Consider the following 19,401-nt stretch of genomic DNA (forward strand, 5'->3'; position numbering starts at 1 on the left):
TAAGTTTGCTAAATATTTCAATATAAAAGTCCCTGTTTCCTTAAAAGATACGACAACCAACAATGTGATTTAGAGCAAATCTTTTTCAAGTTTGCTATTCTCATTATAAGAATAGTTCAATACATTTTAGAAAATTCGATAAATAAGTTAAGGAGAGGGCATTAAAAATTACCTATAAACTTTGCATAAACGGTTGTTAGTAATTTGGTACGTTTATATCCAATCGTTTGTCAGCTCTGTAGTTAAACTTTTAGAATTCTTTCTACCACTTTTAGTAGCTTTACTTCTCTTTCAGAAATGAATTCCGATTTTATGATAAGGTCCACTGATAGAGATAATTTTGGTAGATGATAGCTCCTAATAGCAACATAGTATTTTAATAAATCCTGGCACCCTCACTTCACTTATTTATAGTCTGGTTACTGGAAATTCAGTATCTAGAAGCATTTTATGCCTTGAATAGCTGTGGCACAATTTTGTTTTTAGTAATGTTTGAATATGTCAATAGTCATAAGCCATTTTTATGTGTTTTGCTGGATAGCTTTAAAAACCTAATGAAAAATGTTTATGATTTATCCCTGTATCAGATTAAAATTATACACAGTTTGCTATCAAGATGTAAAACAACAGAATCTCAGTTTTCTCAGATTAGTAACTATAATGATACATTTTTCTTATTTTTGAGATATGAATAATTTGGAAAAAATCTAGAGGTGTAGAGTGAATAAGTAGTACCAGAAATATATCAATACATTTCAAGAAATCTTGTAAACTGCTATTTTCATTATTTTGGCGGTGGGGGAAGGGGGGTGGTTCTCTTGAATTACTGTTGCAAATGAAGCAAGATCTTCATTTGGAAAATTTACTTGTATTAAACAGATGACTGGCCAAAATAGCTGCTAAAACAATTTCATGCTTTTGTTTTTAATGTAGTCCAATTATAAAATGTCACATCAGATTGTGAGTATACAAGTACATAATTTTAATTTTATTTCTGAGTTATCACATTTTAGGAAGTTGATTAAAATCACCCAGAATTTTTCTAAGCTTTTTATATATAACAAATTAACTATTCAAAATGAGTAAAAACAAGATTGGTATTTTGGCAGTTAATACCTTCATTAAAGAAATTGATCAATTCTTTTGTAGTTATCCATTTTGTTATTTTATGTTTGAATATATAGGGAACTCACTGCCACATTTTATTTGCTCTAATTTCTTATTTTAGAAATGTTAAGCTTATAGAATCATTGTAAGAATAGTACACTGAATAGCCATAGACCTTTCACCCATATTTAAAAATTGTTAACATTATGTTATATTTGCTTTATCATTTCTCTTTTTAAATTTTTTTTCTTTTTTGTCTTTTCTGAGTCTTAGTTGCTGATTTGTAACACTTCACTCCTAAATACTTAAGCATGTCTCTCTTACAAACAAGGACTTTCTCCTACATAAGCATAGTTTAATTATTAAATTCAGGGAGTTCATCACTAATATAATGCTGTTGCCTAAAATAGAGTTCATATTCAAATTTCCCCAGCTATCCCAATAATGCCCTTTATAACGTCTTTTTTTCTAGAATTCAGCCAAGGATTCCACATTACATTTATTTGTCATATTTTCCTAATCTTCTGTAGAACAAATCGTAGACTTAAAAAAAAATTTTCATTTTATTAACATTTTCAAGAGACCAAGCCACTTATTTTGCAAAATGTTTCTCAGTGGATTGGTTTCATTGTTTCCCATGATTAGGTTCAGGGTAAACATTGTAGGGGAGGATGCTACACAGGTGATGTTCTTCCTCAGTGCATCACATCAGGAGGCACAGGGATATCAGTTTGCTCCATTATTGAGGATGTTACATGTGATCATTTGGTTGGAGAGGCATCTTCCCTATTTGTCTTTGTAATTAATCAGTGATATGTGAGATGCTACTTTGAGATCATGTAAATAACCTATGCCCCTGAAACATTTCATGTGGTTTTAATATCTGTTGATGAGATTCTTGCCTGAATCAGTTATAACTGGTATTGCTACAAAATAGTGACTTTCCTAATTCATTGTTACTTCTGTATTTATCATCTGGCATTCTTCTGTAAAGTAGAACTTTCTATTACCTCTTTTCCCCATTTTGACATTTTAAAAGAAATATCAGCATGGACTCACAGATTGTTTATTTAAATTCAATTCACTGCCCTAGCGTATTGATAGAAACTCTAGAAAATCCATTCAATTGCTTTCTGAAAATAACACATGAAATAAAGAAATCTAACAATTAACATCTGTTGGTTTTTACTTTATGAGGTAACTATACCCATACTAATTCATTAAGTCTAATCGAGAAGCAGTTCTGCTTTTCCTCCTAGAAGAAAACATTAGGTGCAGTGGAATTTGAAGTAAAGAAATGTCTGTTGTGCTACATTTATTCACTGCATTTGTCATATTTAGGCCTTACTTACAGTCATTGCTGCATAATCCTTCTGAATATCTTAAACATTAAAATCTACTTTTCCATCTTATCAGATACAAATCTTATATCAGATTGCTATTTGAATTAGAATGCCTTTAACCATCTTCATTTTAAGGCTTCTACTGTTGTTTAAAAAGTCATCACAGCTTATCCTTAACTGTTATCAAGCATGAATCTATAAATACCTACAAATGTGTTTTCTAAAAAAAAAAAATATATATGGTGTTTGCATGTAGAAATGTATGTTGTCATAGTGTTCGATAAGCCAGAGCGATGCTTTTCAACCTATCTTTGTTGTAAAAAACTGTTTGCCTTAGGCTTTTGTAGAGATGCTTCGTAAGTTTTACATTTTTTTCCAATTCTGTTTTAGGACTTATTTATTTTAAAAATTTACAAAAATAATACACATGTTCAAAGGCCTCAAAATTAGTAAGACCAGATGAATTCATTTTTGTGTACAATTCAGAATGTAGTTTCTCTTTGCACCTTTAATGGTGAAGTATTCTAAGACTGCAAGAGATGCTATTTTAACTGTTAAGATTTGTAGATATTTATTTGTGAAAATCTGGATTTTCTTTGTATGATACAACTAAAACAAAATGTGTAAATCATCTGGATGTTTTGTGTAATAGGACTGTAGCTCTTCAACAAAATGCCTGGTGTTAGATGTTAATGTTTATTCAAATAGTCTCATTGTTCTTTTCGATTGACTTATAAAATCAATTCCCACTAATGGAACACTACTTTAATATGCTTGAAAAAATGTTTAGTCTTGGGGAAAAAAAAAGCTTTAAAACCATGGATCTTCCAGAAAACGTCCATTTCAATATGTAAATTTAGTATACCCATCATTTAAAATGTGTATGTATATGTATGTGTGGCACTTTTAAATCCATTTGTATTTTCTATCATGGGACATTGAGTCAGAATTTTAAAACCAGCTCCCCCTGATCTTTTTTTTTAGAGTCTTGCCCTGCTCCCCAGGCTGGAGTGCAGTGGCGTGATCTTGGCTCACTGCAACCTCTGCCTCCTGGGTTCAAGTGATTCTCCTGCCTCCGTGTCCCAAGTAGCCAGGATTATAGGCGGCCACCACCACACCCGGCTAATTTTTGTATTGTTAGAAACGGGGTTTCACCATGTTGGCCAGGCTGGTCTCAAACTCTTGACCTCAGGTGATCTGCCCACTTCTCCCAGAGTGCTGGGATTACAGGTGTGAGCCACCATGCCAGGCCTCTGGTCTTTATAAAAATAAGATAAATGGTGAAAATCGGGAATCCTTGCTGTTCTTATGTAAAAACAAGAATAATTTTAGTGGTCTGAATTGAGGGGTCATGAGAAGCAGTAGGTACACTAAGCTGTAAATCTGTGTGACTAAAGTATGGATGTGGACCAAGTGGTCAGCAGCCTTTAGGAGGGCAACAATATCATGGCATTGCCGTATTTCTGAGGTGACACTAGAGTTTGTATTGGCAATAAGATCATGGTAAAGTTTAACCAAAAGTTCTCTAGCCTTTCATATGTTTCCTCCATGCTGATGTAATATTACTCTTCCAGCGTAGACATTTCCCTTTTAATAGAGGGCTATCCTTATTACCTCCATATAAAATGGATAGCAAATGTATACCATATTCGCTATCCATTTTATATCCATATCTTGATTTTTGCCCTTCTAATTAGTCTACATTGAGTAATTAGAATAAAATATTTCTGAAATTTCATTATATAAGCATTAATTACTGTCTCTTAGGTCTAAAATAATTTTTCGGTCACATTTTCTAATTGCCAAAATTATTCCTTGGATCGACATTCATACTATTTTCCTAGAAACATTATATCACATAAATAAAAAGAAAAAATTAATATATCTACATGTAAACATTTTATGGATGAAGGTAGAACATGAGATAATTTCCTTATGTATGGAACAACTATTATTCTTTAAGGTTTTATTTATAGCTCTCTTATGCAAGGAGAATAGCTTAAGCAAGATAGTACATCAGATAACTGTTATATAGTAATAGTGAGAGAGATTGAACTAACACTAAAATGTGTTAAAACATATATTTATAAAATAGACTTCAATTTTAAGAAATAATTCTATTGAAAGAAGTGTAGAAATGATCATATAGTGACTTTAAAATTACACAGGTTCCCCTCATTTCAAAGGTGTGAATATTTTATGACTTTTATACTGCTACTTAATACTATGTAAAACCTCACTGTTTATTCTAAAATTTTTTAAAATTTCATTTTATTGTAGAGATAATGTCTCTCTATGTTGCTCAGGCTGGAGTGCAATGGCACAATCTTGGCTCACTGCAACCTCCACCTCCTGGGCTCAAGCTGCCCTTTCATCTCAGCCTCCCCAGTAGCTAGGACAACAGGTTCAAGCCACCACACCTGGCTAATTGTTTTCTGTTTTTTTTTGGAGATGGGGTTTTGCTATGTTCCCCAGGCTGGTCTTAAACTTCGGAACTTGAGCAACCTCCCCACCTCTGTCTCTCAAAGTGCTGGGATTACAGACATGAGCCACCACTCCTGGCCAATATTTCTTATTTATTTATTTAAAATATTTACTGAGTGTTTACCTAACATAGCAGGTACTTTTCTAGGTGTTGCGGTGGAGGCAGGGAAAAAAAGACCCCTGGGGTCTACTTGGGTTAGTGTTAGAGTAGACCATTGATAAATGTATTTGTTTTGTAAGGGGATGGGGGAAGCCACATTTTCTAGTTTTCAATATACTTTTATAAAGTGAGCAATTACTTTGATGAAATTGCAGTTGTGTTAACGTCTCGTAAAGTATTTTGCTTCTCCACAAGGGATTATTCAGTGTTAATCATTCAATGCATACAATCAATGAAATCTTAGTAGGCCAAGGTTAACTCTTGTGATACTCGTAAAACAACCCCAACAGATACCACTCTACAAATAAAGGACGGTGTGGGGATCTACTGTGATGGTGAGAAAAGCCCTGAATATCTGATTTGTGACTAAAATGTGGAGCGGGATAGGAAGAAAAAAGGGAGAACATGAGGGCCAGCCAGAGTTGAAGAAGACTCTGGAGTTACATTTTTAATCATTAAGTTACTGGTTTAACAACAAGAGAAAAAGACATGTTCTGGCTGTTAACTTCAGAAGCCTAGGGCTTCTTGGACAGGAGATACAAAGAAAAACTAAGAGACCAAGAAGGAAGAGAGTGAACATGATCGGTCATAGTGTTAACATCAATGACTTGTGGATATTAAAGCCAACAGTGGCAGATGCAAACTAGAGATGGTGGTAACAATTTTCTGATGGACTTTAGAGTAGTGACCAAGGTAGTTGGATGGAGATAAATGTCATGAAGACATATGTAGAAGAGCTCTTTATTTCAGCAGGAAGGAGCACCGAGGTCCAAAGGGCAAGATCACAAGGCATCGCCTCTGTGAGAGTTTTCAACATGCAGATGAGTGATGTCACCAGTTTGAAAAGGCTACTGCCCCCTCTTCCCAGCCTTGATTCTGAGGGCAGATACTTGTAACTTGAGAAAGTTCTCTCCCTTCCTCCTTTGGGAATCACTCCTCTATTCTGTGGGTTTTGCGACTGTATAAAAAATATCTGCTGGTATCTTAAAATAACTGCTAAGGATATTATGTGAATGTAGAACCTGTAACACACACTGGTCATTCATTTGGCCCTAGTTACCATCCATCTGCGTCTGAATATCCCAGGCATATCTGTAGCAGATTGTAACATGTTCGGATCACTGAGAAGTACAATAGTACATTGTAGACAGACAGACATATTTTAACTTAAAATCTTAAAATAGATGCATTGGAATGGATGCTCTTATCTCCCCAGAATATTTTATTTTCCTGAAATGTTTCATTCTTTACCGATTTTTAGGTAGGGAGGTATTTTGCTTTATCAATCTGCTTTCCAGCTGTTTGGGATTTAATATTCCACATAGATGCATACGTTTTCTTCGTAAATAATGACACAAACAGGTTACATAATTACAGACATAAAATTATCTCATCTTGCTAAAAATAATACAGTAACAGGATGAATATGTGTATCATCTTTATGAGTAAGCCATATTTTTATTAAAATACTAAGATCCATACTATGACCACACTTATGGGTTCATTGTCTACTTTTTTGAATCAAACACTCTGGCCTTTGATTTCTTGTAGTTATAGATATATGGAATTGGCAATGTTGATTGAAATATAATACAGTCCCTTTAGCTTTGGTACTTTAGGAAAACGTTCCTCTGTCCAGTAAAACATTTCTCAAACCCATGTAAAAACAGCAGTGTAAATATCATTTCCACAATTAAATGAGTGAAGTAAAACTCATTTGTGTGACTATCAGGCCTTTAAAAAAGTGTGCAGTTTGAAAAAACAAGTGGAGGTGATTATATAGCAGAACAAACATCTGTCTCTTTCCTACTATCCCTGTACTATGTATAGGACTTGCTTAATTAGAAAGAGGAAGACATGAGGGAATATGGTCCAAAAGTTTGGAGAGCAGTGAGGGGCATCAGGGCCTGGATGATAAAGCCGGACTTCAGTGGATTCTGTCTTAACTGTCTAGAGATTGAATTATTGTGTAGTAAGTCATCAATACTGAGTGGAAGCCTTGGAAATGTTGGCTGGACCTTGACTACAATTGGAGAATAGCAATTTCTGTAAGGTTGACTAAATCATAGTAAGATCATCTCAGATATGATGAGCAGCAGTGGTTAAGAAGGCAGTCTCTGGAGTCTGTCTGCCCGGGTTTGAATCCTGGCAGGCTGTCTAATCTTGGTTTTCTCATCTATAAAATGAGATGACAAAAACATTATTTATTCCCAAGGTATGTTGTGAGGATTAAATGTCAGCCACTGCTATTGTTGTTGTTAGGAGGGGAGTGAAATGGATTTCGGTTTTGTACACAAAAAATGGATTTGCTTTGTAGAAGTAATCTAATATAAACTGAATAGAAATTAGGTGAAAGGGAAGAGTAAGTGTTGTTATTTTGTGAGTCCTTGTTTTTGTTTATGCTGTTATCACAGAATACCTGAGACTGGGTAGTATATAAAGAACAGATACATATTTTCTGACAGTTCTAGAAGCTTAGGATGTCCAAGATGAAGGTGATAGAATTTCATGAGGGCTCTCTTGCTGTATCCTCTGGAGGGAAGAATGCCATGTCCTCACATGGTGAAAGGTAGAAGGGTAAAGAGACAAAAGGTGGCCAAACGTGTATTTTTTTTTTTTTTTGAGACAGAGTTTTGCTCTTGTCATCCGGGCATGATCTCGGCTCACTGCAACCTCTGCCTCGCCTCCTGGGTTCAAACGATTCTCCTGTCTCAGCCTCCTGAGTAGTTGGGATTACAGGTGTCTGCCACCACATCCAGCTAATTTTTTTGTATTTTTAGTAGAGATGGGATTTCACTGTGATGGCCAGGCTGGTCTCGAACTCCTCACTCAGGTGACCTGCCCTCCTTGGCCTCCCAAAGTGCTGGGATTACAGGCATGAGCTACCATGCCTGGCCCCAGACTTCCCCTTTTATAATGGGATTAGCTTACCCATGAAGGCACAGCCCCCAGAGCCTTATCACCTCCCAAAGTTCCCACCTCCTAATACCGACACAATGGCAACCAAATTTCAACATGAGCTTTGGAGGGGACATTCAAACTGTAGAAGTCCTCATATAGGAGCCACAACACAAACCTTAGAAAATTTTGAGCTCCCTGGAACAAATGGAAGAGCAGAGGAGAATATCCTTCAGGATTACAGGGAGCAAGTAGATGAGAAGGATCAAGTAGAGACTTTCACAAGATTGAGGACACCTGTGTATGTTTGAAGCTAGAGCTGGAGAAACCAAGGGAGATCATCCAAAATGTGATTATACCCACAGGCCCTTTTCCACAGAAAGGTACTAAAAGTCCCCTGTCGACATCAGTGAAACTTTACAGTATTACATAGTATTAAAGTTATTTAGTGCAGTAGTAGTAAAGAATTTGGCAACTGAAATGAGCTAATTGCCCTCTTGATAACCTGTGAAAACGTTACTATCTTACGGTAAGTGCTCATCTGTTTAGCAGGGAGTAATGAAGGTACTGTGGAGAAAGGGGCTTCAGGTAATTAGAACTTGGAATTAGCCATGTCTGTTGTGAATAGCTGCGATTGTAGGCAGATTTTGCAACAGTATAAAAAGTGGTAACAAATATAATTTAGTTACTCTAAATGTAATTCTTAGTACAGGGGAGATAACAGATCTGTTTAGATCAGCTTCTGTTTGTGAAAAGAAAAACGTAAACTATTGATTCCAATTTGATGAGCACTGACAATGGTTATAGCTGTGTTATTTTGCATAGCTATGTAACAGAGGAAACAAATACATAGAGAAGATAAATGAGAGAGCCCCAGACTGAAACACCTCTCACTGGGCTTTACTTTCACTGCTGATGACACTAATCCTTTTACTTTACTCCAGCAATAATTTAATGTTTTGTTTTGCACACTAGACTCCTTATAGTATTAGGAAGAATTCCAAAGGTAAAGAAGAACCTTCGTCAATACTATATATGTAATTGCTAGTAAATTTTCTTTTAATATTGCCTGTGCCAAATTTTAGAAAATGTAATAATCGAAGCTAGTATGCAAGCAGTAGCTTCTGTAATAAAATAATTTTATATTATGTACCATGATGTAAACCTTATTGCTTGCTTTGATTTATATGCAAATATTTCTTTTTCTTATAGTTTATACTGCCTTCAGCTGCTATCTTAGTTTTTGTGCTCTAGACACTCTCCATTTTTTCCATGATTACCACAATAAAATAGGCAAGCAGGAAAAATTATGGCTACTTCCTGTCTCATTTTGTGTATTTGTTTCAGTAGCAGTACCAATTTTTTAGGCAACCAGTGTTGCCAATGTCATGAATTTACAGTAAACCTGTGGAATTTACATATATACAACATAGATGTCATGCTGGTGAATTCAACTTATAAGCCATGGAATAGAACTCTTGCAGCGAGGCTATTAGTTTCAGGTAATTTAAATCTCAGTGGGAACCAAGAAATGGATTTTGAATTAATATATTTTTTAAGTCTTCAAAGATAGGAGATTGTAATATTCTGAGTGAAAAAAAAATTATGGGTGTTTTTTTTTAAGGTAAAGAGGTTTAAATTTAATGAAGTGATTAAAAGTAATTTCAAGATTTATTTTCCCTCTATAAACATTGTTTTATGTTGATTTAAAGGAAATTGGTTAAAAAAATTAGGCTTCTTTTCAATATAATGCCAAATAGAGCTAAACATATCTTTCAATGTTTAGAACTTTTTTAAATGGGAGGAATGTGAAATGACATGTTTCTGAGGACCTGCACAGAGCCTGATATAATTAATTCACCAATCCCATTGTTGATTAGGATGGTAGATATTACTTTTTTTTTTTTTTTTTTTTTTTGAGACAGAGTCTTGCTCTGCCCCCTGGCTGGAGTGCAGTGGCATGATCTTGGCTCACTGCAACCTCCACCTCCCAGGTTCAAATGATTCTCCTGCCTCAGCCTCCCAAGTAGCTGGGATTACAGGTGCCTGCCACCACGCCCACAATCTTTTTGTATTTTTAGTAGAGACGGGTTTTGTCATGTTGGCCAAGCTGGTCTCGAACTCCTGACCTCAGGTGATCATCCTGCCTTGGCCTCCCAAAGTGTTGGGATTATAGGCATGAGCCACCGCACCTGACCCTAGACATTACTTTTAAAGGATATTTTACACTACTTTTTCATCAGGAAAAGTTTATCTTGATAAAATGTTTTTCTAATTTTGTAACTTAAAGGAAAATGTGTAACTATTTTAAAGTATAGATAGTAATAATAATCTTATAGCTAATTTTAAGACTCTGCCACTCAGGTGTTATAATTGTTAACTCCTTCTCACACATTTGTTTTCTAACATTAATGATGTGTGGCAGAGATCATCAGTTATATGCTGATCATTTGCATTGTCATATCACCTAGGGCAAACTTCTCACACCTGTAACCTGGAATGATAATAATTTGTTTACTTCTTTATCTTTTAGGACACTGTGGAATATGTAAAGGTTAGAACTTGGTTTATATTTCTATTCCAAACAAATGTTACAGAGTGTTTGATATTCAGTTATTAGCCAATAAAATCTAGGAAGGCTCCTACAAGAAACATTTAAAGGGTCTGGCAAGACCTAGGGCCCACCGCCACCCATCCCCCAAAATGTTTTGAGCAAAATTAACACCCGTATTATTATTGAAGAATTATGTAAATTGTGTATGTCAAATTATAAGTCAGAAAATTGAAATGTACACGTGGAATAGTTAACATCTTTTTGTTTCTACTATTTCAGGCAATGTCATTTCCGAGAGGAACATTTGTTACTGTGTGCATGTTCTATTAGTACTGTAAGCCCCTTTATATTAAGGCTGTGTTTAGTTTTTATATTCCCATTATGCCTGTTACCTAACATTGCCAAGAATACAATAGAGGCTCATTAAAATTTTGAATGCATGATCACTGTATGTTGTTGTCAGCACACCCTCCCAACTCTCCCATTAGATGACAAGCAATTTGAGGGTAGCACCCAAGTATTAGTCATTTTAAAATTCTTTTCTCTTTCACACTCAATACCGTGCCACATGTATAGTAGGTGCGTGTGTTGAAGGTTTTCAGGCGAATACCCACAGGACTCTGAATATCGTTTTACTAATGGTTAAAATTTATTAGAGTGACATAGTAGAGGTGCAAGCCAGATCATAGGAGAAAAGATACAGGTGGAGTTTGGAGGAGTCCATTGGTAGGCTGCCTTATGCTGTGTCCCTCCCACCAGGGGTCACATAGAATACTTTTTTCCTCCAGCAGTGAAAATACAGCAATATATGTGTGATGCACCTGCCCAGGGAAGCCCATTAGACAGTCAGTGCCCGAGGTTTTTATTGGGGGCTGGTTACGTAGGCACACTCTCTTTAGCATATACCAAGATTTCACACTCCCCAAAGTAAAGCAGATGTTCAGTATAGGCTGCATTGTTTGTATAAACATGCATAGTAAACCATCTTTATCAGCTAAAAGCAATGGTAACACTCCCCAAAATCCAAGTTCCCAGATACCAGCCAAGGGCCAACTTTGCATGCAATCCTTTCTATAAATGGCAGTAGTAGGCTTGCTCTGTCTACTTTTCTGCATAGCCTGGCTTTGTGTGAATACTGCTTTGGGTTGGAGAACGAAACTGTATGACATTTCTTTCAGTACTTCAAACTAGTCTCATGCTCAGTTTGTTAGGAAGATTAAGATTTCTTTTCTTTGTTAGAAGTGGCTCTAATGTCTTGGTTGTTTTAAGAGCCTGTTTGTCGATTTGCATGATTGCTAAATTCTTTTTGAACTTTATGAATGTATCAAATATACCTGATCCCCACACTCCCTGCAACCAGAGCTTGAAAGCTTGCTGAAAGTACAGGTGCTTAAACATGGGAAGAAATGCCAGATATAATATGCACCTGAAGTAAAAGAAATAAATTAAAAAACAACAACTCCACATCCTCTTGCAAATACAGTTATCTAGGCATAGTCTCTGTTGATTCCTGGTTTCAGGTAGTTGTTTGAGTTCCATATAATATTATGTTGGCTTTTATTCAGATTGTGTGATTTTCTTTATTTTGGTTGGTGGGCCGGGGTATTTATAGTACAGGACCTAAGAAAGCAATAAAGCAAAGAAAAAAGTGAGAATTCTTAAATATCTGGGCATATTATTGTAGTATTACATATCCTAAAATGTTCAAGATTTAATTTTTGAGCTGTTTAGATGAATCTCTGGAAGCATGGTGATTGTTAGAAAATCATCTTTGATTACTGCTTTATGTAGTTTTCTGTAATAACACATTTTCTGATTGTAAAGGTTTCTATCAATTGGTCATTACCTTGTGGGTTTTGGAAAAACAGTTATGACTGCTTTATATTCAACAGAGGCCCCCTTATCAGAAACACAGTATTCTAACTGATCTCAACAATTTACAGTATTGTCTTCATTTTTGCAAATAAAGGAGGAAAAAGACTCCTATGTATCTTAAAGAATCGTGGGTGTCAGCTCAGGTTCTCACTCAATTAATCTTATGTTTTGAAAATTAAAAAAAAAAATGAAAGGTGCTATTGACAGTGCAGTGTGACAGCTAACAGCCGACAGAGGAACTATAAAAATATAGTAGTCTTCAGTTATTTCACAGAGAGAAAAACAGGCCCAGGCCCTTCAGTGGTTTTGGAGGGCATTGCTGTATTATTATACAGAATAGAAATTGATCTTGATGAGGCATTATCAAGAGGAGTTTCAATGTACTCTTTATCAGCGCTGTCTGTGTGTAAGATTTTCAAAAAGTTTTCATCAGGAATGGTTAGCTTTTTCCCCCTTTTAATTGTTACACTTAAAGAGATATCTTTGATGTACACGGCACACATTCATGGATCACTGATTATGCTTGATGAAGGACTCATTGTGTTTTCCTCTCTTCATAAACTCATGGAAAAATAGGTATCTATAACTTATTTAGCACTTAATATAATTAAAAATGTTATGGGTACAATAACAGAAGAACTACACCAAATGAAAGAGGAAGTTTCCAGAAACATTTAGTAAAGTGTGGAACAGGTTTTTCATGCTCGCTATTGCCCCATATTTTAATATTTCTGAGATTAATTTCCAAAGAAAATAATTGGTCACCAAATATATTGTTTTAAAAAGTGTTTTGTATTTTTTGAGGCAAAGAAATCTTGACACTTTGTGGACAAAGGGAAGGCAATCAATCGTTGAAATAAGATAAAAGATACTTCCGGCTACTTGGGAGGCTGAGACATATGAGGATCGCTTGAGCCCAGGCATTGGAGGCTTCAGGGAGCTATGATCATGCCACTGTCCCCCAGCTTGGGTGACAGTGAGACTCCTTTTTTTTTTTTTTGAGACTTCGTAAGAAGAAAAAAGGATTAAAGATACTTGAACCTTGGTGCCATCCCATGGAGAGGATAAAAACCCTATTTTTCAGATTTCTGCAATGCAGTTTTTTTGGCCAGCTGGCAGTTGTACTTGATCAAGTAGGGGAGGGATGGTGCTGGTTTTATTATATGATGGTCTATTTCTGTCCTAGCATGTTTGGTAGGCAAGCCTCCAGTAACATTTACTGACCACTTACTGTGCTTGCCAGGCAATGTGATAAATGTTTTTTTATGGATGACCTCATTTAATTCTCACTGTAATCCTTTGGGGAGATCATTATTATCTCCAGCTTAGGAAGAGGCTGAAATTCAGAGAAGTTAACTGACTTGCCCAGGGTTAGTTGTGCCTGATGCTGAACTCTGATGTCTTAATTACTATGCTGTGCTGCTTCCTACCCAACTGCGCTCTTTGGGTTTCATGATACGGTGTTTAGTAGGTTTGCCTCACTCTATACAGGAAAACAGTGAAGATTGTAGATGTAAGAATATACAAGAAATACTAAGTGGCTCCTTATTTTTCTGAGAGCTTCTAGTAGGGGAATCTACCTATAATAAATGAAATATAGACCTATCATCCCTTACTTTTATGTTCAGAACTGTGAAACAGAGTGTTGTTCCGTGATATTTACAGATCTGTATATGGTTTTGTACAGTTATACTTCCTGGATTGTTTTGATACTTTCTTACAAGCAGTCCTTGATTGCTCCTTTTATAGACAGTTTATGTAACCTCGTGAACAAGAGTGCATGGCCACCATAATGCCGGAGCTCTCCTTTGTTGTTTTTAGTGTCCTAGTGCTACTAAAGCAGGAATGGTGGTCCTCCCCTCCTGACAAACAACTCCATTTTCAGGGTTTCCTTCTGCCTCCATCCTTCCCTGCCAGCAGTTGCAAGGGTATTCAGAGCTTAGTACTTTTGTTATTATGGGAGTATTTTTCAGGATAGCCTTAGTATTTAAGCATTTTATTTAAACTTATTTTTCTTGTGAAATATGTCCTGGAGGGTTTTATTTTTTTTGTCAGCTGATTTAAAAACAGACTTTAGAATATAACCTGCTTATAAATTAGGACTGCTTGTATAACACATAGAGGTTTGAAGATACTTTTTCTATCAGATTAGATTGAATATTCTTATTAATTTGAATCCTGTGATATATGTGACATTGTGTATGCTGCAGTTAGTTTAACACTTCAGTTGCTATGAAAGCATAATTTCAATAGTATGTAAATTTAATGTAACTTTGGAGACTTAGCGTTGGTTTGTTCATTTTGATGTTAATTTATTTAAATTTTAGATATTTTAAATTAGGTCTGTTTGTGTAGGCCTGGTAATGTATTTTATTCCAATGTCATTATATTTCGAAATTAAAGTTACTTTGAAATAGGCTCCAAGGAGGTGTTAGTTGAATTATTAGTGATGCATTTGGATGCACTGAAAAAGGTATACTTGTCAAGGAATAAACATAATGGAATGGCAGTAGAATCCCTTTATAATGCTGCTGTTACATGGACACTACCTGTTATGAGGACTGATTTTGCGATACCATTTTACTATATAGAGTAATAGTTTCAGGAGCAATAGGTTTTTAATTTATTTTTATTTTTTTAGACAGCGTCTCACTTTGTTGCCCAGGCTGGCGTGCAGTGGTGTGATCTCAGCTTACTGCATCCTCTGTCTCCTGGGTTCAGGCAATTCTCCTGCCTTAGCCTCCTGAGTAGCTGGGATTACAGGCACGCGCCACCACACCCAGATAATTTTTGTATTTTTAGTAGAGACGGAGTTTCGCCATGTTGGCCAGGGTGGTCTCAAACTCCTGACCTCAAGTGATCCACCTGCCTTGGCATCCCAAAGTGCTGGGATTACAGGCATGAGCCACAGTGCCCAGCCCCCTTCCACTTTTTAAGCAACAGTAATGAAACTTATTAAGTTTGGGCTTTCACGATTTGGAGGCTGGGAAGTCCAAGGTCAAGGTGCTGGCATATTCCTTTTTTGGTGAGGGCCCTTTCCTGGCTTTCAGACTATTCCCTTCTCAGTGTATCCTCACATGTCAGGGAAAGGGAGCTTTGGTGTTTCCTTCTCTTCCTATAAGGGTGCTAATCCCAATTGGGGGTTCCACCCTCATGACCTTATCTAAACCTAATAACTTCCCAAAGGTCCCACCTACTAACACAATCACATTGCAGGTTGGACTTCGACATGTATGTTTGGCGGGGGACAGAAACATAGTCTATAACTGGTGTTTTCATAAAAAGCCCATATATCAAATAGTAGTGCGGTGCACAGTAAATAAGTACCCATGGGCATTCAGACTAGAGAAACACTGTTGAGGTGAGACAGCTAGTGAGGTAGAAAGACAGACAATGTGTTATTCATTTTTGTATCTGGCATAATCTGTTCAGGCTGCTGTATCAAAATACCATACCTGGATTAGCTTATACACAACAAATTTATTGATCAAAGTTCTAGAGGCCAGGAAGTCCAAGATCAGGATACTAACAGGTTTGATGTATGGTGAGGACTTACCCTCTGCTTCATAGATGGCACCATCTTGCAGCCTTCTTACTTGACAGAAGGGGTAAACAAGTTCCTTTGGGCCTCTATTATATGGCACTAATTCCATTCATGAAGGCTCCATCCTCATGAAATAGTTGCCTCCCAAAAGGCCGTAATTCTTAATACTATCATGTTGGGATTAGGTTTCAAAATAAATTTGGGGGAGGCATAAACATTCAGACCATAGTAGTATTTTTTTTTCTTTTTGTTTTTTTTTTGAGACAGAGTCTCACTCTGTAGCCCAGACTGGAGTGCAGTGGCAAGATCTCAGCTCATTGCAACCTCCGCCTCCTGGGTCCTGGTTCAAGCAATTCTCCTGCCTCTGCCTCCTGAGTAGCTGGGATTACAGTCACATGCCATCATGTCCAGCTAATTTTTTTTATTTTTAGTAGAGACGGGGTTTCACCATGTTGGCCGGGCTGGTCTTGAACTCCTGATTTCATGATCCATCTGCCTCGGCCTCCCAAAGTACTGGGATTACAGGCATGAGCCACCGCACCCAGCCAATGGTAGTATTCTTAGTGCTGAGTACAGTATCTGAAATGAAGTAGGCATTCAAGAAAGGGACATGGATGAACCTGGAAACCATCATTCTCAGCAAACTGACACAAGAACAGAAAATCAAACACCGCATGTTCTCACTCATAGGCGGGTGTTGAACAATTAGAACACACAGACACAGGGAGGGGAACATCACACACTGGGGTCTGTTGGGGGGAAATAGGGTAGGGACAGCGGGGGTGGGGAGTTGGGGAGAGATAGCATGGGGAGAAATGCCAGATATAGGTGAAGGGGAGGAAGGCAGCAAATCACGCTGCCATGTGTGTACCTATGCAACAATCTTGCATGTTCTTCACATGTACCCCAAAACCTACAATGCAATTTAAAAAAAAAAAAAAGAGCCAGATATAGGTGATGGGGAGGAAGGCAGCAAATCACACTGCCACATGTGTACCTATACAACAATCTTGCATGATCTTCACATGTACCCCAAAACCTAAAATGCAATAAAAAAATAAAAAAAAGAAAGGTATGCTAAAATGGAAGAATGAAAAATCACAGAAATAGATATTTTGAGTTGGCAGGTATCCTAGAGATCAGGTAGTCCAAGTTGCCCAGACCAGTTCAACTCCACTAGGAACATTAAAATAACACAAAGCCATTTTACTCTCATTAAATTGCCAAAAAAAAAGTCTGATAATACCAGCCGTCATTTTCTGTTGAGACTGTAAATAGGTAAATTATGTTGGAGAGCAAATTGACATCATTAACTGAAGTTAAAGATAGCTATATCCTGTGATTGTAACAAATCTCACTTAATATACAGACTCTAGAGAATTTCTCACCTATGTGATGGATTGTATTAGTTTTCTGGGGCTGCCAAAACAAACAAACATAAACTTCGTTGCTTAAAAACATATACATCGATTATCTCATAGTTCTGGAAGCCAGAAATCTGAAATGAAGGTATCGGTAAGGCTCCCCTCCCTGCGATGACTCTAGGAAAGAATCCTTTCTTACCTCTTAATTTTGGGTGGATCCAGAGATTCCTTGGCTTCTGGCTGCATAACTCCAATCTTCCTACTTCATATAGTCTTCTGCTTTTCCTAGTATAACTCTTCTCTGTGTGTCTTTTATAAGTTTACTTGTCACTGGATTTAGAAGTCATTCAGATAATCTAGGACTGTTCTCATTTTGAGATTCTTAATTATATTGCAAAGATCCTTTTTCCAAGGAAGCTCATGTTTACAGGTTCCATGAGTTTGAATATGGACATATTTTTTTGGTGGCCACCATTCAACCCACTATTTCAACAAGTATTTAAAGCAGTGGTCTGTACCAAAACTAACTCCGACCTCCCTGTCATTTGTTCTGGTCTTCTAGTTCCTTGTAGGTCACAGGTTATCTCATTGCTACTTCAGTAATCAAAAATTTGAGGGAAAAGTGATAGTAGCTTTATTTCATTACTTACACATTTCTTGAGACTAGTTTTATGGTCTGGCATATAGTCTGTTTTGGCTAGTGTTCCAGGCTAATGTTCTAGTCGTTATGCTTGGAAAAAAAAAAGATTTGGTCTATATTTGGTTAAAGCATTTCGTAAACATCATTTAGGTCAAGTCAGTTAGTAGTGGTATTCAAGTCTCCTATTTTTAAAAAAATTATTTTTTTGTCTACTTATTCTATCAATTATTGAAGAGGCACAGTGAAATCCCCAATTGTTATTATGGATTCATCTACTTCTCCTTTAGTTCTATCAGTTTTTGCTTCATGATTTGAAACACCGTTGTCATATACACATGGACGGTTTTGTCTTCTTTATTAAATGATCATTACATAATCACAGAATGTATTTCATTATCTTTGGCCATATTCATTACCCTGACTTCTACATTATGTAATTTTTAGCTACTCTAGCTTTTTTATTATTACTATTTGTGTGGTAGTAATTTTGTATCCTTTTACATTTAAACCATTTTTGTCTTTATATTAAAGTGAATCAGGTAGACAGCATATATTTGGGTAATTTTTTAATGCTTTCTGAAAATGTCTGCCTTTTAATTGATATGGTTAATCCATTTACATTCAATACAGTGGGCCCTTTATATCTGCAGTTTTCACATCTGGAGTCTCAACCAATAGAGAATTAGTAGATGTAGAACCTGTGGCTATGGAGGGTTGACCGTAAGGGACGATGGTATTTATTAATATGGCTATATTTATATCTGCTTTCTTTTTTTTTTTTTGAGATGGAATCTCACTCTGTCTCCTAGGCTGGAATACAGTGGTGTAATCTCAGCTCACTGCAACCTCCAACTCCCGGGATCAAGCAATTCTCCTGCCTCAGCCTCCCGAGTAGCAAGGAATTACAGCCACACACCACCACACCTGGCTAACTTTTGTATTTTTAGTAGAGATGGGGTTTCACCATGTTGGCCAGGCTGGTCTCAAACTCCTGACCTCAGGTGATCTACCCGCCTGGGCTTCCTACAGTGCTGGGATTACAAGTGTGAGTCACCTTGCTGGCCTCTTATTTGTTTTCTATCCTGTCTGTCCTTTGTTCCTTTAACTCTTTTTCTTGCCATCATTTGGATTGTATATCATTTTAACTCTTCTATTTGATCTCATGTATTAGCATATTAGATATGCCTCTTTGTTTAGTTTTCAGTGCTTACTATTGAATTTATAATATGCATCTTTAGCTTATGATAGTCTAGCTTTACATAATATATACATTTTTCTATAAGCACCTTGCAGTAGCCTGCTTACATTTTGTACCCCCATTTTTTATTCTCAGACATTTTACTTCTATATATGTTATAGGTCTCACCATACATTGTATTTTTTTCTTTAATTTATTATTTGGGGGAAAAATAGACTATAAACAGTGTCTTAT

General features: G+C 36.5%; 1 protein-coding gene and 1 long non-coding RNA gene across 11 annotated transcripts in view; both read left to right on the forward strand.

Annotated features, from left to right (window-relative positions):
• The window catches only part of DIAPH2 (diaphanous related formin 2), a 916,386-nt gene that overhangs the window by 100,376 nt on the left and 796,609 nt on the right, over window positions 1-19,401 (forward strand). The window lies entirely within an intron of this gene.
• LOC116536079 lies at window positions 10,140-15,057 on the forward strand. The gene is made up of 2 exons (XR_004262471.1): window positions 10,140-12,883; window positions 13,115-15,057. It is a non-coding gene; the product is annotated as an uncharacterized LOC116536079 (long non-coding RNA).

Source organism: Sapajus apella, unplaced genomic scaffold (genome assembly GCF_009761245.1).
Source record: "Sapajus apella isolate SASKATOON/1434 unplaced genomic scaffold, GSC_monkey_1.0 scaffold98, whole genome shotgun sequence".
Taxonomy (NCBI): domain Eukaryota; kingdom Metazoa; phylum Chordata; class Mammalia; order Primates; family Cebidae; genus Sapajus; species Sapajus apella.